General features: G+C 46.1%; 2 protein-coding genes across 3 annotated transcripts in view; one reads left to right on the top strand and one right to left on the bottom strand.

Annotated features, from left to right (window-relative positions):
* Positions 1-23,836, bottom strand: part of LOC135389088 (zwei Ig domain protein zig-8-like) — a 172,027-nt gene that overhangs the window by 41,313 nt on the left and 106,878 nt on the right. The window lies entirely within an intron of this gene.
* LOC135389089 (uncharacterized) overlaps positions 7,390-23,836 on the top strand; it is a 250,679-nt gene continuing 234,232 nt past the window's right edge. The window contains exon 1 of the mRNA XM_064619055.1: positions 7,390-7,548. The gene's annotated coding sequence lies outside the window, so the exon portion shown is untranslated. The remainder of the gene's footprint in view (positions 7,549-23,836) is intronic.

The following is a 23,836-nucleotide window of genomic DNA, read 5'->3' as shown; positions in this document are numbered from 1 at the left end:
ATCGTGAATACGATGGGATATCGGGTCTTGTGAATATGTTCTTTGTAACCCATCACACACGTAGATCAACGGCGTGACCTTGTGACTGGAGCATCCGTTTGTTGGTGGTAGCCCCTATAGGTCGTGCTTCCCATATTGATGTCAGTTCAGTTAACCATGAAGTCCGCCCAAGATACATATTAACCCCCCCCCCCCCAGTTTCTCACACCTTTCTGCAGTCCTCTCTCCATCCGTCCACATCTGTGAGCCCCTTATAGCCATAGTTGATCCGTGGTGCTAGCAAGCAAAGAACGAAAATAAAGAGAGAGAGAGAGAGAGAGGTACGAAGGTGTTCCCCACGTGGAGGCTCCGTGACCTCTTCCGATATTACTGTGGAAATTGCTTATGTTTAGAGCACGCCTTTATGAAGTGCAGTCTCGTGCACGAAAGACTCGTTACCATGTGTAAATAAATAACTTGCTCCTACCGTTTAATATCACTCTTTGATCTACTCATCGCCGGCAACTTGACATCGCCTATTTTTCTGCCTTCGTATCTTCTTGATTTGGAAACTAAATTTGGCAATGCGCGTTCAAGGACGATCAGTGTGTCAGTGTAACGAGGAAGATGTGTTGATAGTCGCAGTTGCTTCATGGTGCTAACCCGAAAACAAACGAAATCTCACAGCCGCTCACGAGCATAGCCTCTCCGCAACCAACGCGAAAAAAAAAAAAAAGAGGAGAAAGAAGACGCATGGTCATCATCATCTTTCTTGTTCGAAACCTACGGAACAACCGACCTTCACTCTGATGTTTCGAACCTTTGTAACTCCCACAAAACCAAATTATCAACAAGTCACGGATGAAATCCCTGATCAGCTGCAGCAGAGCGATACCCTTCACAGCGACAACATCCAGCGACCAATCACAAAGGAGTAGTTGGGAAGCAATTGCTGCGGGAAGCCCATATACACGCAGGATGTATCGTTTCCCGGACAAGGACTTACCCGCGGCAAACGTTGTGTGAACGCCACAGCCACCATACCATCATTCTATGCTACGAAAATGAACAGAGAATGTAACCGAACAGCTTTCTGTGTGGCTAGATGTCTGTGAGGCATTGATAAGCCTAGTAAATGGTTGCGGGTGCATGGCTAGAATATCGTCTTGTGAACATAGATAAAACTCAGGCGTTCCGTGCGGTAGAGCGTGCGATGTCTTTGTTGAGTTGATACTCTGTGTAATGATTGTGAACATTTGAGCCGCTATTATGGTACTTCTGTAGCTGTGTTACCTCTCCAAGTCCATCAGAGAAGTGATGCATAGCGTCCACCATAATTATATCACTGTGCTACGCCGACGCATGTCGATCAGTATGACACCGGATACAGAGCTATGCGTATATATACGTAGCACAGTAATAAAAGCTGATGTGATAACAAAAAAAGGTGATGCATCAGTTGGTGATGTAAGACGTGGCATCTACTGGTACGGAAATTGAGGGGTTCGATCCTAGTCGAGAAGTGAAACAATTTGATGGCACGATAAATTGACGAGCTCAGCGGCGAAGGTACACAGACGGACGAGAGATAGGTGAACGTCGAACTTTCAACCGACGTTTATTGACGTGTATTAACGTATATTATTAAACGCTACCTTATTATTGCTACCTTCCATGACTGATCTCGTCATAGGCATGTACCAACGGGCCCTCTTGTGAATTATTCATGATACAAGCTGCGCATAGACACGATCTCCTTTTCTATATATATTTTCTTTTCTTAACTTATCTTATCTTACCTGACCTCACCTTACCATGACTGAATACAGCGCGATGTTGTAGCTTTACAGCCCGACCAGCAAAGTAATGCGAAAGTAACTGAGATAATAGGAACACGTGTCATTATACGTAATTACTGTAACCGTGTATTTATTTCACGCATCACAACGCAATCGCCATACGTAATCGAACTCCAAGTCTATCGATCGCTAACCGTTCCCTAAACTCCCCGTCAGCACGTGGCAAAAATAATGCGCCGCCAAGTTCTGCCGAGTATAAAGTTGATGCAAACAGGAACGCACACAAGAAATATCTCCAGGCTACGCCAATACGACGAAGCATTGTTTGCAGTGTTGTATAGTTGAACGACAACAAAACGCGCTCACCACTCTCTCCTTCCCAAATTCGCCCACTCGCTTTGAACACCTGCTACCACTGCGCCGCCCTGGTGGCCGATTCTATTCCAGAGTCTTGCCGAAGCCTCCTGAATAATTCATCTCACTGTACACTCCGTACAATGGCTCTTTATCGCGTAGTCCCGCTTTCTTCAGTCGTTAGTTCACGATGTGCGGCAGATAGGGACGTTATGTTCTGTACTTTCTCTCCGGTTTGCGTAACATCGTTACGCTATCCAGCAACTTCCACGTTGTATAGTTGCGTATTCCTTTGCGTGTAGATATAGTGGTGCCGGTTATTGGGGACGTGGTGCTTGCGTCGCGGTGCTTGAGTGTTCACCGTATACTTGTATTGGTTATTGTAATCATGGTGCTCGGATATTCATCAATGTTCTGCTTCGCCAACGTGCGATGTCACTTTTGCATGGTTCCATCCCCGTTTTTCATCATGCACATGGTCTTGACTAATTCAGGTGTTTTGTTTCTGCCATTTTGACGTTTTTTTGATCGGTTCCTATACAGATCGTTTGATTGATTGGTAAAAGGAAACATGGAGATACAGAAGTTAGCATTATTACATTTATTACGTATTATACACATATTTATTATTTGCTGCTTGCTAGCATGCATTCGAGACTAAATTCTACCCTTTATGTCCCAAGGCACTAAACGGTATCCTAAAAATTATCTCTACTCGTACACTGTGCCGAAATTCATAACAACCGCATGCATCTGCTAATATCTGTGCAAATTCGTCGCTCAGAGGTAAATGGTACAAGCGTTTTTTTTTGTTTTTTTTTTCAACTGAACGATATTCGATTCTTTCACAGTATCCTACTAGATACGGACTACAAAGAAACGAGCGGAGAAAATCCCACATTATGTTTCGCGTCATTTAGATCCCCCAACTTTCACGGAAGCTTTCACCTAACACCCAGGTCCCATCAGACAACAAGTCGTCTCCGAGAAAGCTCGTCGGCTGACCGTCATCAGGCTTTCTTTTCTTCCTCCTTGCCGTGATTACCGGCGCTGTAAGACTTCAATTTATCCCATCTTTCACGCAATCACCGAACGCAATTTTGAGCTCCCCTTTCCCTTTCTATCCCTACGGGTGGGGACTCCCGATTTCCTCCTCCTCCTCCTCCTCACAACCTCATGTGTCCTAGTCTTGAGCCCTAATCGAGTTACATACCCTTCGGAGCTGAAAATTCGGCGTTCGTGACCAGAATCCGCCAACCGGTTTCCTCCCCCATGTCCTTTATTTTCCTCCATTTCCCCGCTTTCTTCCTTTCCCTGGCAACGAGATACGCGGATCTCTTTCTTACACAAGTGTGGTCGTCATAGCAACCACACTTCACAGAAAGACCAGCTTTAGAGTTTTTGTGATATGCGAACGTGTTATGTGGGGAAGGGAAAAGACATCACAGTGAAGGGTATATTTTGACAGTGGAATAAATTATGCAAAAAAAATTGGCAAGAAATGCATGCAGAGCTGTTGAGAGGGAGGCCGGGGGCAAAAAAGGCGATTGGATGGTATCGAAAGAAAAATGGTATACGGGCTGCCCATGTATCAAGGAGATGGTCGTGTTTTTGAGCGTGGGCATTTTATGCCGCAAACAAACCGGACTCTTGTGAAGACCTTCTTGACCTTCAGCTCTTAGGAAGCCATTTACCGGATGTTTTCGTCATCACTACGCCGTGAGTGCTGTTCTCAGTGCCGTTGACAGTTCTCTGATGACCTTTTTTCTTTATGTGCATATGTTGCGCGGTACGTAGCCGAGCAATCGAAGAACGTTGTTGCCGTGAATAGACATGACACTACGTGTGATGCGCTTGTCTTATATCACGAGCCGCTCCAAAAGTATCCCCTACCGGCTGTGTCGAGTTGTAAAGCAGGAAGTATACCGCAGGGGGACGCTGCTAGGTATGATTACGCTTTTACCAACGGTATTCTTCATTCTTTCAACTGTTTCTTGAGCAGCGTGGTGGCCTTCTCCCCGAATCAGCCTTTGTTGCAAGCGAGACTGCTGGTAGGAGACATTTTGCTGAGCGGCCATAGATTTCCGACAAATATGCCGCAAGCAGTACAAATGTAGTTTTTTCTTTTTAATTCCGTCTTAGCGCCGCGAAGCAACAGTGGCCTATGAGCGGCGTCAAGACGTGGACAGATGACATGAGGGAACAGAGGGGGGGGGGAGGTTAGTGTGCGTCCTGGGCCGACTTCAGGGAAAACTGTGCCGACATTTGTCTGGAAAGTCTTCGGAGAACCCAAGGAAAACCTCAGACAGCACAGCCGGTGACAAGATTCGAACCTGTGTCACGTGCCAGTCTCGTCGTGGAAAGCGATCACCTTAACCACTATGCCACGGGAGTTGGTGTTCATATGTTTGCGTGTTGTATGGTAGCGTCTCGGGTGTGTTGTATGTTGTGTGCTGTTGTAGTCAATAAATGTTCAGATAACTACATATGTTTGCTACATGCAACGATAATATACGGGGCTTTCCAAGATAATAAAGTACCGGTTGTAGTGCTTAGTGGTGTTTTATTGCCGGGCTTGAAATGAAATAAAGATCAATAAAAATAGCTTTTGGCTTTTACCACTACACGTCGCAAGACATAATATACCATAGATTACTAGAAAATTTACCATTTCGAAAGAAAGACAGAAAGGTCAGCCAAACGGCGTGTGGGTTTGCTATCCCGTAAGTGAAACAGAATAAGTAAGAAACAAGAAGAAGGGGAAACACGGAAATGAGAGAAGGATGAAAGAGGCGAAACGAAACACACGCACACACAGAATAATCCAAGAGATAAGAATTTCGAAACTGCTCTGGTCACGGACCACTGTGCAGTGTGCCGTACTTTCTCGGGTATACAGTTGCCAACGAAAAGTCTGTGCACGACAGCTCCAGAAGGCGTCGTCTGAGAGTGGCTCGCGGGATGTCAAATCTTCGGCAGTTGAGGAAACTAGGACATATACGCGAGTGAAGAAGACCCACCTCGTAGAGCAGCAGAGGGGTTCTAACGACATTAAATCGTAGTCGATGTAAAATCGACGTTTCCCTACGCGAGCAGTAGTTGTGCGGCAAAAAGAAAAAAAAAATCCATCGCAGCGTTGATGGACCATATACAGGCACCTACACACATAGACATTGGATGATAATGAGGTGGGCGATTTACCGTCGCTGAGGCGGTACACTGCCCTATTGCACATTGGAAACGGATGATGACGGCAGAGCACTTTCAAAGATCCGTCGCCAGACCGGTGGAACGCAAGCACTCCGCAAGACCTTGCATCTGGCGGGCAGCGTTCGACCACGGACTCCGCGGATCATTCTTCGCGAGGTTGAACGGCCGTTTGTCAATATGTTGCATGGAAACTTCCATCAGTGCACGCTAGTGGAGATAAGCCAGGATGACGTGGCAGAGGTCACTGTGCACTCCACAAGTGGGGCATAGGGAAGACGAGGAGGGGCCGAGACGTTGTTTAAAGGCAGGTGCAGATGCAACGTTGAGCCTCATGCGGTGGAAGAGTGGCGTCGCGGTAGTCGCGGTGGAATTGCGAGAGAAAGCGTGGTGTCTACATCCCAGAGAAGGGGGTGGGCTATGTCGTCTTGGGGTCGGTGAGTGTCGAAAGGAGGTCGCTACAGTCGCCCGGAAACATCTGTATCGGGGAAAAAGCTGCGTGCTGGTGGACGCACAAGGCGACTCTGTCTGCTTCTTCATTGCTGCTGATGCCTCTTCATGCCGCTGATGCCGACATGTCCGGGTATCCACTGCAATGCCCCCGCAATTACCACCCGGCAATGCGACAGCGTGCCCTGCAAAGGCCGCCTTCTTATAAACTTGCAGGATGTCAAAGACAACAGGGCTGAAGGGACCTGCGTATCCCCAAGTTGGCCACACACTGGAGCGCGGGTCTTGAGTCTGTAAAGACGATCCAGGACTGAGCTGGGCTGGTTGATATTTTTTCCATAGCAAAGAGAATGGCGTAGAGCTCTGCACACAACAACAACAACAATAAGTGATGACAATGTAGATGGTGCTCTGTGCGAAAGATGGTGACCACAGGAGACTGACTGTGATGAAATGACAAACGCAGATGAGGAGCCATTCCAGACGAATGTCGGCACAGTTCCCCATGAAGTCGGCCCAGGACGCATACTAACCCCTCTGTCGCCCACTCCTTCCAGCTGTCCCCTCTTCGTCTGTCCACGTCTGTACGTCGATCATAGCCCCAGGTGCTTCGCGGCGCTTAGGCGGAATTTTAAAAAAAAGACAAATACTCTGACTTCATATGTCAACGTAGCGAAGGAGGGAAAGGAGGCAATAAGCAGGCCTTCTGTATGTAGGTGGCGCTGGCATAGCCTACCTGCTCCCTTTCCATACCGAATGACGGTAAAAGTAACCAAATTTCACCCTCCCTTAAGTACTGGGTGACTAATCTGTGGTTTTCGTTTAGCCATCGCTCAGCAATGAGGCTTGTGCAGTGACGTCATGTTTGGTCACGTGACATTGGAAAACATATTGCCATACCGGAGTTACAGTAGGAGGGCATGCCGTCAGTTGTTGCGGTATGCGTGCAATTACGAGCAAAAATTGCGAGAACACATGCTGCTGCCGCATTCGGCTCGCAGTAAATCATGGTTCACACTCGTGCGTTCTGCTGCGTGCGGGCGCTGGTTACCGTGGCAACAGATACGTGCGCGACCTCCCGCAGCAGAACGCAAGGAGTTCGCCCGAGCTCAACTTTTCCGACGCACGCAGCAGCCCGCAAACGGAGAACGAATCGCGAGGCCGCCTTCCGAGCGTGCGCAGTAGGTTTCTCTCTGCGAAATTGTTTTCAACATGGCCGCCACCGGAGTGGAAGGCGCTGGCGGCGCTCATTGGCTTACGGTTTGGTGACGCACGCATTCGGACGCAGGTATGTGAACAGCGGAACGGATTGCTTACAACGCACGCAGCAGAACGCACTAGTGTGAACCATGCTTTAGAGGTCTGTGACGCATCCCCATGTTTTCGCATGTCATGTGGCTCCAAGGCGTGCAAGGGCTGCGCGTGACGTCACGTGCACAAGCCTCATTCCTGAGCTATGAGTCACCCAGGACTGTCTACCTTCCCAACACAGTTCGTCTTATCGCGCGATGACTCATACTGATTTATTTGACTCTCTGCGCGGCAGTCACGTGGCGCCGTAGCTGCGTCATTCCTCTGCTCGTGTAGGTCTCGAACGGAGTATACACGCGTTCGTTTGCTCGTGTCTAGACAGTTAGCGTAAACCTAAAACGCAAAGAATGGCCACTAAAGTGTTGTGTGGACATATAATGAGGTGGTGGACGGTGACAGTGTGAGTGAAGTGGGACGAGAGACACCGAAAGAACACCAGTCGTGGAAGGTGAGTCGAGTGACTTGAACATCTTTCGACTGGATCATGCTCAACAGTGTGTTTTTGTGGGCCGTCAGGACGCGCGACGAAACGGGGGCCGCTCTTTGTATTATAATAGCGAGTTTAGTGGACTGTTCGCTATCGTTCTGCAGTAAGATAAGAACGCTACGATAACACGGTACTCTGTTTATGTTCGCTTGCGGTGCCGTTTTCATTTTATAGCCACTACGCGGTCGGCGTGAAAGACAAAAGAAAGGGAGCGAGATAGAAGAAACGTCGGATGTTCTCTGTTCGCCACTCCCGGTGTCTCGTGCACTTTTGTTGTGGGGCGAGGCTTCTATTTTATTTACTCCAAAGTGTCTCGCTTTCCTCCACATAAAGCATTGTGTACTGCCAACTCTAGGACGGGACAAGCGCTGTGCTTGCCCCCCTACCCCCTCCCCTTCCCATGCTTGCAGTAATAGAATGCGGGTCCTCCTTCACGCAAGAAATCGTATGGCGATATCGTACCCCGTAGCGTTCGGACAGTCGGTTGTGGCAGCACTAGTGTTGCAGATCCATTATAAAAAACATGTTTTTTTTTCGTAAAAAACTTTTTTTTTCAAGCTCCTTCAGTGGAAAAAAATGTCGCCACAAAACCACACGAATCATACAAGGCACATCCTGTTCCAATTCCCTTCAATAATTGATGGCTTGTTACCCCATAGTTTCGTTTTGAGTTCAAGCTGAGCAACATTGAGTTTCGCAAAGTTTCCGATTACGTCGTTGTTGTGACGTTGGGATTTCTGTTGACATTATTCACCAGCGTTAGTCCGGTGCTCCCCTGTGAATGTCAAGCAACATCAAGATATGGTTCGGACATTTGGCTGTACTTCAGTACAGGGCATGAGTGACAGCTGTGCTCTCAAACAACATGCAAGGACTGCGGGGCGACGTCTGCATTTCCAAAACGCAACGTGGATGCGAAGCCATATCCTCTCCTGTGTGAGGTGTCCATCTGACAAGAAATTGGAAGTTGATTCAAGTCACAAAGCACGTTCTCGCAGCAGAAGCCCTTGCTATTTCGCAAAGAAAAATAAATGAAAGGAGAGTAAAATAAATAACAACAGAAAAGAATTAGGAAATAAAGGATAAATTAACAAACGGTGAAAGAAGGATGAGATAGATTAAAGACAAAGATGACAAAAAAAGAAGAACAACTAGCAAACAGTGAAAGAAGGATGAGATGGATTACAGAAGGAGATGACTTTAAAAGAAAAGCATGAGGTTTATGTATTGAGGGTCAGAGTGGGGCACTGGAGAATGAGATGGCACCACCACCACTGTTCATAGATCTTAATCGCTCAAGAAAGTCAAAACTGCTTTGGTCGCAGACCGCCATGTGTGATATCGTACTGGGGCATTAAGGCGGCCAAAGCAATGTCGAACGTATCCGGTATCGTCGTTTAATAGCCTCTTATAGAACAATAATTATCTTTACCTTTCCTTTTTACCTTGTTCCTTCCTGGCATTCCAATTTTTTTCCTTCATTTCTCCGTGAATCCCTAGCAGGATAAACACTACTATCGTTTGTGGGACTACTATCTCCATAGATTTTTTTTAAATTATCCTCCATGGAGTATAGTAGAGGTGTCCCATTAAAGGAGTATGGAAATCATTTGGAACATATATTTTTCACCGCTTGATATGAACATAACTCCAACTCCATAAAACGTTTCGTCAAGAAGAGCAGACGTGTCGCCTAAAGAGTGTTCAGTTCATCACCTGCCCTTTCCACGACGTCCGATGAACAACAACGCTTCCTGCTCGGCCGGCTTACCGCCGCCGCGACGCCGCAGAAATCGAAAAAAGAAAGAAAAAGACAGTGCAGCCGCATGACGTCAGCGGCTGGCAACCGAGTGAGGGGGCATTTCTGCCGCGAGATTCAAAGCTCCCTCACGCGCCAGGACTGCGCGCTTCGCTCAAACTTTTTGTGCGAATATGTATCACAGGGCTCAGAATCGTAATTCCTGCTTCTCCGGTCATATTTTATTCTGATCATTTCCATGCTCCTTTAAGTCTTTGACACTCGTCCCACTGGCATTTCAGACGGTCTTAGAAAGAAGCCTGCGCGATTGATACGAAAGTCGTATCAATCACCTTTCTCAGATTGACTACCTTGATCCTGTTGGTGAGGTTTAGTAACAGGTAAGCAGGAAAGGTCGAATATAACTAATTTACTGCTGCTTCAGTTGACTGCGAAAGAAGTTATGTCCTCAATGAGTTGGGTTGAGTTTGAATGTAAAAAAAAAGGGGGGAATGAATTCGTGCTCAACGAATTTATCCGCGTATTCGGGTTGCTTTGCCTTAATTACTTGTTTTTTTTTTAAATTCCTTGTTAGATAATTTTTCAAATTCTTCAGGTCATCCAATTTATTCAAGGTAACTTGAACGTGTTCGACTTGCCGAACTACAGACGGGCAAGTATTTCCCTTTTTTTTTCTTTTCTGCGTACAGTACCACCGAGATCAGATTAAAAATAGAGAAATTACTCTCAAACCGATCAAGTCTGACTACGTCAGAACATGTAGTTCAGGGGAACATAAATATGATTAAGAGGAAGTCGAAACCACTTTACATATACTACATTGCACATACTACTTTACATATATTGTTAGTAAATGCAACTACAACGTAAAGTAGTAATTATTTGTGGCGTCTGTACGCTCCCATACGTGCACAGAAAGTACCGTCATATCGTCAGTGCCGCATGTATTCTGCTTTCCACGAAGGCCTTTTTTTTTTCTATTGCTACAGCAAGCTCACAACATGTGTTTCTCTGCTGTCTTCCATTCGTGGTCAATGCCAAACCTAAACAGAACAAATGCACTGAGGAGCAGCAGAAACCCTCGAAGACCGGACTCCGGCAGCGCGTTCTGAGGTCACGTTCGTTCCGACGGATTCAAAGGAATCTTGACGCTGCTTCTTTTTTTTTTTTTGCTTCCTTTCCTTTGCGTTGACTATGCTGGGAATTGAAGCAAGGGTAAAGCAAAAGCTGGGCTAGCCTTGTTACCGAGTGAGGTGGAATTTCATTGAAGGACTTCGGCTGTCGTGTGTGCTTGTTTGGGTTGGAGCCGCGTAATCAGGGTCGAATCTTATTTCTTACACGTGGGACCTGTCCTGTGTTTGAAAGCCATCGTAAGGAACGTCTTCGTATAGGGCAGTTTCTTTTCGTGTGATTGAAGTTTCGGGTGGGCGTTAGTCCGCCTACAGGGTGCGGTAGTTACCGTTTTTTTTACACGCTGGGTAGATAAGGGCGTTTTAAAATAGGGCACCCAAACGCATAGCGCTCCATGTCGTCCCAAAGAAAACAAGTCGTGATTAAAAAAAAAAAAAACACTTCTGCGTTCCGGACATGCGCAATGGCGATTCCTTGTTCTTTGGAGCCCCAAAGCGTTTGGGTAACGTAACTACAACTGCTCGTTAACTTCACACTCAACTTTGCGTAGCTCTTAATGAGGGTCTAAATGAATTGTGAAGTACACAGCACTGAGTTCTATACCTGACATCTACCACGTGACCTGTTAGTTTCGCCACACTGGTGGGGGCGTCAGGAAGCAGCGAGGACGGTCCAGTGGAAGGTACGCTTCTCAATTGGGCGCCGTGTTCGTGACGTCACTCGTACATGTAGCCCATGATGGTATTCCATTCGGAGAAGCAGGATATGCCCAAAATTGAAAATGCATTTGAAATCTTTTGTCGAAAAGATGTTTCGAGGCTTTTTATACGATATTACTTCCGTACAAAGCTCCTTGCGGGGCGCCGAAAAATCAGCACCTGTATTGCGACTGAAGCGACACCTGCAAAGATGGTGACGTCAGGGGGTGGAGATGGTGGTGGTTTGGCACTACGTATCATGAATCCTACATCATAGGTTTCACTTTCAAGAGCGATCTCACTTAAACGATAATAGTGCCAGATGGCGCCCATATGAAGCTCTTACCAGGTAGTTCCACATTTTTTAGCACGTGCGCGTAAAAGCAAGCAAGAAAAACTTCGTCATCCCCAAGGTCGCATGCTCTTACTCAATCCCAAGCAGCACAATGTACTGAAAGTCGAGTGCAATAGGGGTGGACGGTATGTGTGTTATCAATGTTCTTTAGTTTCACGAGCCTGTTCAAGGTCTTCCACCTACCCGTCCTCCCCTATTGCACTCGACTTTCAGTACATTGTGCTGCTTGTGATGCAGTCCTGTTTTTCTCCCTCCTGTTATCCTTCTTGATTTTTGACCACATTCCAATTGAGGCATAGCAACCCAAGCAGCACAATGTACTGGAAGTCGAGTGCATTAGGGGTGGACGGTATGTGTCTTATCAATGTTCTCTAGTTTCATGAATCTGTTCAAGGCCTTTCATCTACCCGTCCACCCCTATTGCACTCGACTTTCAGTGCATTTTGCTGCTTGGGAAAGCACAGCACAAAATCTCATTTCGAAATGTAATGTCCTTCCGTATGGCACAGTATGAGGCAAAATAAGCGGAAAGAATGACTTTCGTCATTATTTTCGCTTGCACTTTCGCTTATTTTCATTGTGCACTGCCTATTATGGGCGACGCATGACTGCCCATTCGCTAGACAGGAGCGTACGTCTAGTTTCGACAGAGTACATAACGCAAACAAAAAGCTTAAAAGATTGCCGCGTGTTTGGCGCACGGAGAGCAAGGCCATACGTGATTACGCCTCACTAGTTTGTTTGTGCCGTTGGAATGCGCGCCAGGGAAATTGATTAGCAGCCAGGTTTCCGCAATGCCTGTTTCGGCTCTGCTGGGGGTTCAGAACTGTTTTGATAGTCCCAGTTCCGAGCGTTGCATGCTGCTGATTCTCTCACAGTCGCTGTGTTTGCCTGGAAGCTGTTTATATGTAGGGGCATGTTTAACGGTTCCTTTTAGGGACTGATATGACAAAACCGCGCGCACGCGACATTGCGTGATAGCCGCGCGCGCTTCCGCTCCGCGCGCGCGGTCTTGCGAATTTAATTTTTTTTTTAAATGGATTGTACTGGCACCTGTTTCTGTTTGACGACAATTGCACTGAAAAGTGTGCACAATATATGTGGCCTATATAGAGGAGGAAAGCACGACAGATCATATAGGGTAGTCCTTTTATTGCACGTGCAGAATAGACCTGTTCATTCCGTTTTAGCTCCGCGAAGAAAATGTGGACGTGAACGTTGTTCAGACGTGGATAAGTGGAGAGAGGACAGCTGGAAGGAGTGAGAGACAAGGGGTTATTATGCGTTTTGGGCGGACTTCAGGGAAAGCTGTACCACCTGCAAGAAAGTCCGGGGAAAACCTCTTACCATCTACTGATGCGCGCTGCTCGTACCTTTTCTTTAAAATGATGTCTACTTACCGAACGTTCCACTACTATATACGAATAATACAAATATAACACAAATTTTATTTCTGAGGTCGCACACCGCGCCTTTAGCCGTATAAGGATCCGCAAAAACCATCCATAGCGAAAGGTCGTTTTGAACTGCAATGCCAGAACATCATTCCGTTTCTGTTTTTTTTTTTTTTTTTTTTTGTCTAAAAGCTCTTGACTACCCCTAAATGACTCGAACGAAGTGGAAAGCTGCCATCAACCCCGAGTACAATATACAATTATTGTTACAGCTTGCCTGCGGATGGCCTGCTCACAAGTTTTCTCGATGTTCAGTTTCGTCTCCATTAGAATGTTATGCAGGACAACTGCCCGGACGCGGGTCCCTCTCTCATTTAAATAAAGCCCGTTATCTAAGTGACAGAAAAAGCTGAGCCTATTTACATATTCATGCGTAACTCGCCGACACCACACGCGGCACACTTCGCGAACTCGACAAACTCCACCAGAACGGGAACTCTCTTGAACTTTTCGAAGCTTCGGGGATGGTCGCAATGATACGCAGAAAACTCAAATAAAGATCGCTCGGCGGGCAACGCACTGTATCTACTTTCGCATTCGTTAGATGAGAGCCAGCGGGTTTAGAGAAGATGTTTCGGTGAAACAATTCCAATTTGTTAATGACCTTAATTAGCGTGAGTGCAGCGAACGTTGTTTTCGACCACGACCTGTGTTTGTTGATTCCTCTTAATTAAAGCGCTCTGTCAGCGCGTGAAGTGAATTCTGCCTAAATTAATGGATGAATAAATAGAGAGGCCTGCTTCCAGCGGCTTCCGAGTAAACACCGTGATATTGGAGGATTTCCTGTGAGCTTGTGGAGTGCGGTTGCCTCCTTAGCGAGCAAATTAAAAAAAAAACTTTGGTGCTGTCCCAGCGATTGGCTTGCAGGAACTTCGGTTAAAGAACGGCATTTAATGAAAGGGCACCATCAGTGGGGTTCGAAGCCGCACCCTCTGATTTTTCGCTGGGATATGCTACCAGACGAACACACTGTTTTCTCATTTTTTACACTATTTATTTAATATATTTCATATTTTTCGTATTTATTTATTTCCGTAATAGCTATGTACACATCACAACCAAGTGCGAGACCGCTGGGATGAACCCGTAAAGCGGCCATCACGTAACAACCATAATCATTAAAACCAAACTACAACTTCAACTACAACTTCAACTTCAGTATGAGCAGATGTGACGAACTGCGATGTGCATTACGTGTTAAAATTGCGAGACACTTGGCTCGTTAGTATTCATGATTTCATATTGATGGGTGTCGGGGAAATAAATGGTTTATTGAATGTAAGCGCGTGTCCGCATCTGGTGTTCGTGTCCTTGTTTCTTCGTTTACACTGATACATCATGAACATTACATGTTCTACTATTTAGAGACATGTGCGCAATGCCTATGTGCACACTGTCGTTCTTGAATTGAAGTAGAAAACAGATCAACAGGCAGGAGTAGCCGTTTAAAAAGTTGCAAGACACTGACTCGAGCAACAAAGAAAACACAATTTTAATGGCAATTGACGTTTCGACGCCAATACAGGCGTCCTTATCAGACAGAAACCAGACACGATCCAGACACGATCCATTTCTGTCTGATGAGAACGCTTGTACAGACGTCGAAACGTTACCATTAAATGTTTTCCTTGCTGTTCAAGCCAGTGTCCTGCATCTTTTTAATTGAATTGAAGTGCGCAACTGGGCGTTCGGAGGCTCAAGTGTTTCGTTTTTCCGTCTATGTTTCTATCTAGCCTTACGGCCAGTTCTGAAGTGGCGACGCCCGGCGCGACGTCGTGAGCGGGCGGCGGAAATAGACGCGTATTTCCGGCGTTGGGAGAGGAGAGACGTCGAAAAAAACTGCCATGCGGAACTTTTTTCACGACGTCAGCGAAAGCTGCCGAGAACGAAATGCAGGCGACCAATAAGATGACACGGAAAGGCCACGCCTCCTCATTTGTCGTCTGCTTTGGACGAAGGAATGCCACTGTGGTGGGAACATGAAAATCGCGCGCGCTGACGGGGCGCGCGGCGAAAATGCGCCTCTAATACTGCCGGCCGCTCACGACTTCGTGTCGAGCGTCGCCAAGTGAGAACTGACCCTTAGTAAATAGTAGCGGGCTTGAGTACATCGGAAAGTGTTCACGATAACACATACCGAATCACCCTCTTTCTTTGGAACATCACATCACAATGCGAAGCTTGGATTTGATATAACTTCTTTTTATCTTATTTCTTCTTATCGATAACTTCTTTTATCGTATCGAATACTTCCGATGCACTAAATCTCGCTAGTAAGCCCCTGCAAAAACGATACGATAACGCATGCTGCCAAATCAAAGATCAGACACGTTATGTCATTCCCTTCAAAGGAATAAGAACATTGGGTTATCGTGTTTTCGGAATTGTTATCGTGAATACCTTCGGATTCATAAAGTTGGCTAACAGTGCGTTTTAATGCATCGTACGCTATCGCCTTTGCGCACGTAAGGGATAGCGTAGGGATAGCGTAAGGGATAGCGTGGTGGTTCTGCGCAATGCGCGTGCGCAGAACCAACAACGCTACCTTTTACGTACGCAGTGGAGGTAGCGTACGATGTACTAGAACTCTCTATTGCCTCAGCTACTACTACGCAACGCGAGAAAATCGTAGGTATAGTCTAAAGACACAAGGCACAGCTTCGGTGCGCCCTGTCAGTACGCTTCCTGTCTAAAGCTTGTTCACAATTTACCAGTGTGTACAACGCACCAACACGCCTTAAATTCGTCTCCTAAACCCTCGTCCGCATGTCGCGTACGTACAACTTCGGACGAAAGTTTACGGAACACCGGGGTGTCACATTTCTCCGTTAGGGCGCACAATAGCAGCAAGCAGGAGCAGACACACATACTGAGAGATGGACAGAATAGCCGGTAAGCCGTTTCTTATTCGATCTCTTCGTAATATCTAACAGGGGGCCACTCGGATGAAGAAATGTGCCAGTGCTGTGTTCCGTAAACTTTTGTCCCAAGCTGTACCAGAACGCCATGAACACAGGGGGAACGAACCCAATATTGCGAGCAAAGTTTTCTACTTTACCAACCTGCCCACGGTGAATTCACTCGAACTTCTGTCGTAAATCAGCAGCAGCAAAGCAAACAAAATTTGTAAAGAAAAAAGATAGCTAGAATAACGAGCACGGGTAAGCTAGTCCAAGAGACAGGCCAGCTATCGTGACAAGCCTCATTATAGCGCGCCTCTCACCTTACAAAGTCACGGATTGACGCACTCCTCGCGTATTCTTCTAATCTTTTTGACGTTCACAACGCCACCTTTCCCGTTCACAATCAAGGCCATCTTGCTACGGCCCTGCTGAGCATCATTACCGCAGCAACGCCGTCAGTGTACCGTTTGCGACACAAGCACGCCTAGGCACTTCTCTATACAGCCGGCCCCTCTCTTTTTTTTTTTTTAGGTCGCCCTCGTTGTGCTTAACCACTAAACCACGCAGTCTCCTAGTCAACGACTTTGGGCCGCGCGCGCACACACACATACTTCACACAGGGGCCTCAATCTCTCCCGCACAGCGTCTAATTCGGGGTACTCTCTCTACGTCACGCTTGCCATGTTTGCGGTCGTGCGAGTTATTAGCCGGCGAGCGTTCTATCAGCGATGCTCGAAGGCTGTTTCAACAAGGAAAAAAGAAGGAGAAAGAGCATCCCGCAGGACACTTTGTTTGCTTTCTGTCGCCTTCCTCCTCTTGTAGTGTGTTTGACTTGGCTCCTGTGGTCGGGGAAGACGATCATACAGGCGATGTTATGTATGGTGCGGCGACGAGGAAATGGGACGCGTATCCACTGCTTCCATCGTTGCGGGCTGGATGTGCTTGAAATGCTGGCGTATTCTGCCCGTTATCGTTTTTTTTTTTCTTCTTCTTTCTTTCAGGTTAAATACGTTTTATAGACTGGTGGATATATACAGGGCGTTTCACCTAACGTGTAAAAAAATCATGTTGTCACGAAGCGAAATGGGTCGGCGAGTCGTCGAATAAACAGCCAACGGTTTATTAGACAAACTTGGTAGCAAAACACAAGAGTGATAGCTCTCTGAACACAACTGAGTCCAAAGAATGAATGCTCCAGCTTGGAGCGCACAAGCATTTAAGCGTCGCGCCGAAAAGTCTAGAAACAGTACGTGCGTTTGCCATATAGAGCATGCGATGTGTCTGGAAGCTTCTTGCTTCTTCTTCAGCATGCGCCGGGATGAGATGTACCGTTTCGTGCCTGCCCTGGAAGTTTCGCGATGATGATTCGTGGCAGGATCCTAAAATCTACTTGTCTGAAAATTATGGGGTCAACGCTATTTATCCCCGGGGAGCTTTTTGCCATGATTTCCGATCACTTTTATCAATTTAAAGTCGCGATAAATTAAATTTTCTGAATTGAACTCTGAAATTTGGCAAGTAATAAAAGAAAAAAAAAAGAAAAATGCCGACAAAAATGTCCCACTCAACTCAGATGAAAGATCGACTGGAGTAGAGATTTGCTCGAAAATGCGGGGTGTGTCAACTCAGTGTCACGGTCACAAGTCACGGGGTTGTCACTGTTGATCTCTAAGGAAGGTCTAATTTTTGAGCTGGAAGAAAAGCTGGCGTTTCTGATGCGAGCCGTTTGCCACCCTCTGTTATCCCGGCGGTAGCGTATTGAACAACCAAACAGTCAACGTATTAGGCTAGTTTCCAGTTGTCTGCGTTCTTAAGTCTTGATTGATTGTTAAACGAACAAAATGGAGATGTTAGTCCGAAACTACTCGGGATCGGAAGTGCTTATGGTGATGGAGCAATTGGATGCATTTTTACTTCATTACCTCCATTCCATTCCATTAATTCATTACCTACATCACTTCATTCAATACTACTTCCACAAAAATAGAGTTAACATAGTAAAAGCGAAAGGCGACAACTTTCCCAGGTCTCCATTAAGAAGTTTTGAAACTGGAAGCAACTCGTTCTTGCTTGCTCTTTTTTTCTTTTCTTTTTTTTATACGTGCAATTTCATGCACCGCCTGACAAGCGTATTACCCTTTCCAGTTTCTCCATCACGTAATATTTAAGTGTGTCACGTGAAGTGTGGTGGAGCAAGTGCAGAATTTAACTGAATTACTTGCGGCTAACTCTCACGGATTTCCACTTTAATTATTCCGAGAAAAACTCGCGTCAGTTGTGCAGAGGTGGGAACTCACACCGCATAATGCGTTTAACGCATTGCGCTGCAGCTTATACCATTTCCCCACACGTTGGTGAAAATGAAGTTTTACACGTACAGTAAATGAGGTTGAAAGAGACCGTAAGAGCAAGAGTCCCCGTTTGAAAACAAGCTCTCAGTAAATCAATTTCTTAGTGCGCCGTTTCAAGAGTGTGTTTTTTTTTTTCTTCTGTTGGATCTTTTCATTACGTCTGGCAACCTAATGGACTTGTATGGAAGCGCCCTGCGAGTCTTTCTTGCCTCAGAGTTGGAACATGGACGCACAAAAAGACAGCATTCCCTCTAACGAGATCGCGACGTTGATGACTGCCATGCTATTTTCTCCGCACTATCTAATCCAGTTAAAAGTGTAAGACTGTGTACTTTTTACGCAGGTCGATAAGGTTAGGGGCTTTCTTTATATGGGGTTCTTTTGTACGAAAGCAAGACTAAAAGCGGTTCCTATTTGCTGGTTACGATGAGGAACTCACACAACCACTAATGCCCCATCCAGCAATGTTCTGCTTTTTTTTTTCTTTTTTTACTTACGTACCGGGTTATTTGGAACCCGTTCTGACACGCTGGTATGGGGGGGGGGGACTCAGATTTTTTTACATTCGTGTGTGTGACGTAGAACTATGTCCTCCTTAGCTGAGTCTGTGGAGCGTCGTGCCCAGCGAAGGGTGTTGCCTCACGAAATACGAAACGCTGATAGTTTCGAAACTTTTCAGGATATGCAGCGAGTAAGGCGAACACCACCTACACTCTTACAAATGAACTTCACCACATAGCACGCTCCTCGCCAACCATCATCCCGAATGACAACGTTCTCGCCCCTGACTTGTTGAAAACGGGAGGCGGAGCATATTCTGTGCCGTGCATAATGGCCACAAAGTAGGCTCCGCCTCCCGTTTCAACAAATCAGGGGCGAGAACGTTGTCATTCGGGATGATGGTCGGCTAGGAGCGTGCTATGTGGTGAAGTTCATTTTTAAGAGTGTAGATAGAGAAAGCCTGCTCACTCGTCAACGTGACGTAACAACTAAGAGTCAGCCACTCAGGATCGTGTTTTCAGTGGCCGTAGCCAATCACACACGTGCTTCCAGAAGTCGTAGCCATGGAGACGAACCGCCGTCGTCTGCGAGTAGTTTTTTTTTAACATGCTTTAATGCATTTTTGAGGCGTCGGTGTAGCAGCGTCGCGCTGGTCGGAGACGTAGAGGGGCCCCCTCCCCCTCACTCTCCCACCCGATGCGCATTCTCCTCCTCCTTTGTTTCTTTATCGCACCGCCACGGTTGAGATGAAAAGTTTCGGCGGAGATGGCTCAGTAGGGTGATTTAGCAGATTGGAAGGTATTTACGATAACGATTCCGAAAACATGATAAGCCAAGCACCTGATTCCTTCGAACTGGCTGCCATCAAATTGCTTATCTTTGATTGGACAGCTTCTTTTATCGTATCGTTTGTGTATAGAGTGCTGCCGATCCGCTAAAACTCCTCAATGTGTGGTTTTGCGCATCCGAAATGGAGTCCTCGTCCTTCGTCTACACTCTTAAAAATGAACTTCACCGCATAGCACGCTCCTAGCCAACCATTATCTCGAATGATATCGTTATCTGCCCTGATTTGTTGAAAACGGGGGGCGTACGCCATTTCTGTGACACTTATGCTGTTCATAATTGTCACAGAAAAGGCGTACACCTCCCGTTTTCAACAAATCAGGGCAGATAACGATGTCATTTGAGATGATGGTTGACTAGGAGCGTGCTGTGCGGTGAAGTTCATTTTTAAGAGTGTATTTCATTCGAGTTTGGCACTGCAAGTGCACCAAAGAGCACAGTGACTTTTTTCCGCAGTTTGCCTTAGCACTGCGAAGCGTCTGTGGAGGTGGAGTGACGTGGACAGATGGAAAGAGGGCACCAGGAAGAAGCTGGAGACACGGTAGTTAACATGCAACAGCGGCCACAAAAGACCTGTGCGTCAGGGTTAGCATATGCGCCCACTAACTGGATCATGATGAAGCTGTTGGTGGTGGACACGAGAAAAGATGGGACGTAAAACCGTGGTGCAGGTGTCTTGTCATGCTAGCACAAATGAGACATCAAAACGTCCCTCATGCGGCCAGGAAATGCAGATAATGAGGAGTTTTCAAATAGGGGGCGCCTGCGGTACCATCATACCAATGCCGTGTATTAAGAGGCCATTGGAAGGCTCGACCTGTCAATCAAACTTAGGATCATTTCATTGGTTACCGTTTTTCATGGGGGCTGCCATGACACCAAATTTTCTCCAAAATGGAGGATGGTGCTTGGAACGGCGAAGCGCAGATTTCGTGACAAAAAATTTTCGCAGACTACCGTTTCATTTCATACCGTGAGTATATATCCTCATGTACGCATCTGCAAAATCAGCTTTAGCTTTCGCTCCGCCATCATTATTTACGCGAGAATGGGATGTTTCGTCGCTAACGTTAGGCCTATAGTTAAGACCGTGATCCCAAGAAAATAGCAAGAAGGACGACCCTTATGATCCGTAGGATTTTGCATTATATAATTTCATTTTATTTATACAAAAGTCTTAGGTCATTTTTGATTCGATGTACTTACACTGCGTGATTTGAAACTTCATACCGACAGTCGTCTGCTACGAAGAAGCGGTTGTACTGCTCTCCTGGCGAATCACTTCTGTCAGCAACCATTTCTGCAATTCTGAGCCTTCCCAACATGCCTCTCTCCATGCAGATGGCGTTGATAAAAGTGGACGCAAAATCCGTCGTTCTGGTCTGTCACCAGTGATATCCGTTGCAATCCAAGTCCATCAATTTTCTCCAAAATGGTGGCAGCCAATAAATAAGGGTGAGGTATAAGTACTGCATGGATGTAATAATAGACAACTGTATTTCGACCTGTGATTGGCTAGATACCTCAAAAAGTGGGTGGAGCTTCGGGTATAGGCAGGTCTCATTAATGGCCAGACTCCCCTTTAATACACGGCACTGCATCATATCTTGCATTTGCAGCACCGTCAAGTGGTAGCCCCAGCGGTCATGCCGTGTACGAAATTCAGTTAATTTGAAAGATGGAAGTTTTTACCCCAGGTATCATATTTGGATTTAGGTGACATAAACGATGTGCGTTTCCTCCGCTTCAATTCCGTGGCTCTACACTCTTAAAAATGAACTTCCCCACATAGCACGCTCCCAGCCAACCATCATCCCGTGTGATATCGTTCCCTTCTTTGATTTGTTGAAAACGGGAGGCGTACGCCTTTTTGTGACACTTATGCAGAAATGTTAATTGTCACAAAAAGGCGTACGCCTCCCGTTTTCCACAAATCATGTGAGAGAACGATGTCACTCTTGATGATGGTTGGCTTGGAGCGTGCTATGTCGGGAAGTTCATTTTTAAGAGTGTAGCTTCCCCGCAGCATCTCCTGTTGTGCGAGACCGATGCAACTTCACCTTGTGGCGAGTTTGGGTACCCACTCTGCGGACATGGGCAGTGATGACCTCCACCCCCGATTTCATTGGGGTCCCAGGATAGATAGATGGGCAGGTAGACAAAAATTAGAACATGCAAGGATACGCAAATCTTGGAACGTTCACCTACCACTGGACCCACATCATCACCATCCAATGTGTGTGTGTGTGGGGGGGGGGGTCTAACGTTTGGTTTGCTATACTAAATCCATGTACTGCTACCGATACAGGAGCACGGAGCGATCAAAATTGACACGTAATTTTATCCTGTGCGGGTTCCCCTGGTTCCTATAACTACGATAGGAGATGCATTTATGCCAACGAGCCCATTTGCCTTTTTTCTGCTACCAACATGTGCAGTGCATCTGGTTCGTCGTTCGTCGACGTCAGCTTCGAGCTGCGTGACGTCCGATCTCATTACTTTATCAGATGCCAATTTGCTTTTGGATCGTGTGTGCATGACAGTCAACTGCATGGAAGAAGATGGAAGGCTTTTATGTGGGATGAGTTCATAGGGTGTTCATGACTTGGGTGAGTTCATACGAGAAAAGTGCATAGGAGAAAGGGACGAAACACTGAAATGTTCCTCCTCCGTCAATTACGGGAGTTTCTATCATCGACCGGCTTCTCCACCGTGCTTTGATCACCTGAACTGCCATCTCCATCATCATCTTTGATTCCCTATACAATTATCTTATCTATATAATAGATAAGATATATCTATATCCCTATAAATATCTTACAATCTTTACGTGTGTGTGTACCACCAACTGAAATTACATTAGGGCTTGCTACAGTGTGCTTAATGCTCGTTCTGGTCTCGCTGAGGCTGTGTGCGTCATTAAAAAGCCAGTTGTTGTAAAATTGATACTTCTCTTTTTTTATCATGTCAAGTACGGGAGAAGTCAGCTGAAGGAGGTATTGAACCGACAAAACCGACAACGAATAAACCACCTGGAAATAATATTAAGCGAGTTCATATCTTGAGTCCGCAGCTTTCATATCTGGTGAAGAAGTGCAAACTCTACGCGAAAGCTCGTGACGTATTAAAATGGTTGTGAGCAGGTTCAGAGATTATGTTTAATAGAGCTTAGAGTTAATGGTTTTAGAGCTGCAGGATAAGAGCAGGGTTGTAGAGCTACAGGGTCCTAAATATGGATATACAGTGCCAACAGCTTGTCTGCTTCCTCGCCATTGTCTCTGCTTAATTTTGTCGTTTGAGTACATTGTTTTCGCAAAATGAGTTTTAATGTCATATGTCTTATAAATCATAACGACTCCATAAACGTAGGTGACTCATTGAGAGAGAGAGCTTGTTGTGAGTCTTTTGGTTTCGCTTACGAATGTATATGTAGTTAGACAAATGTTGCTTGCCTGAATGTTTCTTGAGCTTTGAGATATCTTTGTGTGTTTCGATCGACACAATAGTTGTGATGTCTATGGACCTTGTACTACCAAACCCCGCAACGCACGAAGGTTTTCCACGTAGGTCAGAGTGATCCGCGACTATCACAGGTTTCTACAGTTTTGACCAAGTAGGCATATAACTACTGTTATGAGTAGATAATCAACAGTTACTTCGCCACTGCTTTCCAATAAATTCCAGCTCCATTACTCCTCGAACACCAAACTTATTTTGACGCAGTTATTAACTTATCTCCACTAAAACTTTCCAAAACAACTACAGACCCTCATTACCTATACGTCCAGCACAATCGTGATTGAGTCATCCTTTCAATTAGGACATAAAAGGAGGAAACAAAAGTTTGATGGCTTCGCATGTGTTGGCTATAACCCGTCCAATTAATTCCTCCCTCAACCGGTGCGCTTTATCCCTACCTGTTAGAATAGGGAGAGCGAGATAAAAAAAGATAAACTAGCCTCGATAGAAGTAGCTTTTGGAAGAGAATGCACGCTGATTGTCGTGTAGGCTCATCTTTCGCGCGCCGTCCACGTTCGATGCTCGCCCTCCTGCGTGCAAGGCCCAATTTATCCTAATTTTTGTATCTCGTTGTGGCAACAGAGCCCTGGAATAGGAAGTCCTTCATATAAATAAGTGAGCCAGCGTCAGTAAATAACGGTTATTGTGGGGTTCCCAGGCACTGGCGCAGGATTCCCTGACGCTATTTCCCACGTATGTTTGTGTTGTTGATGCGAGCAGTTCGCCCCTCTT

Source organism: Ornithodoros turicata, chromosome 3, assembly GCF_037126465.1.
Source record: "Ornithodoros turicata isolate Travis chromosome 3, ASM3712646v1, whole genome shotgun sequence".
Taxonomy (NCBI): Eukaryota; Metazoa; Arthropoda; class Arachnida; order Ixodida; family Argasidae; genus Ornithodoros; species Ornithodoros turicata.
The sequence above is the reverse complement of the archived record's forward strand: the minus strand, read 5'-3'. Positions and strand labels throughout refer to the sequence as shown.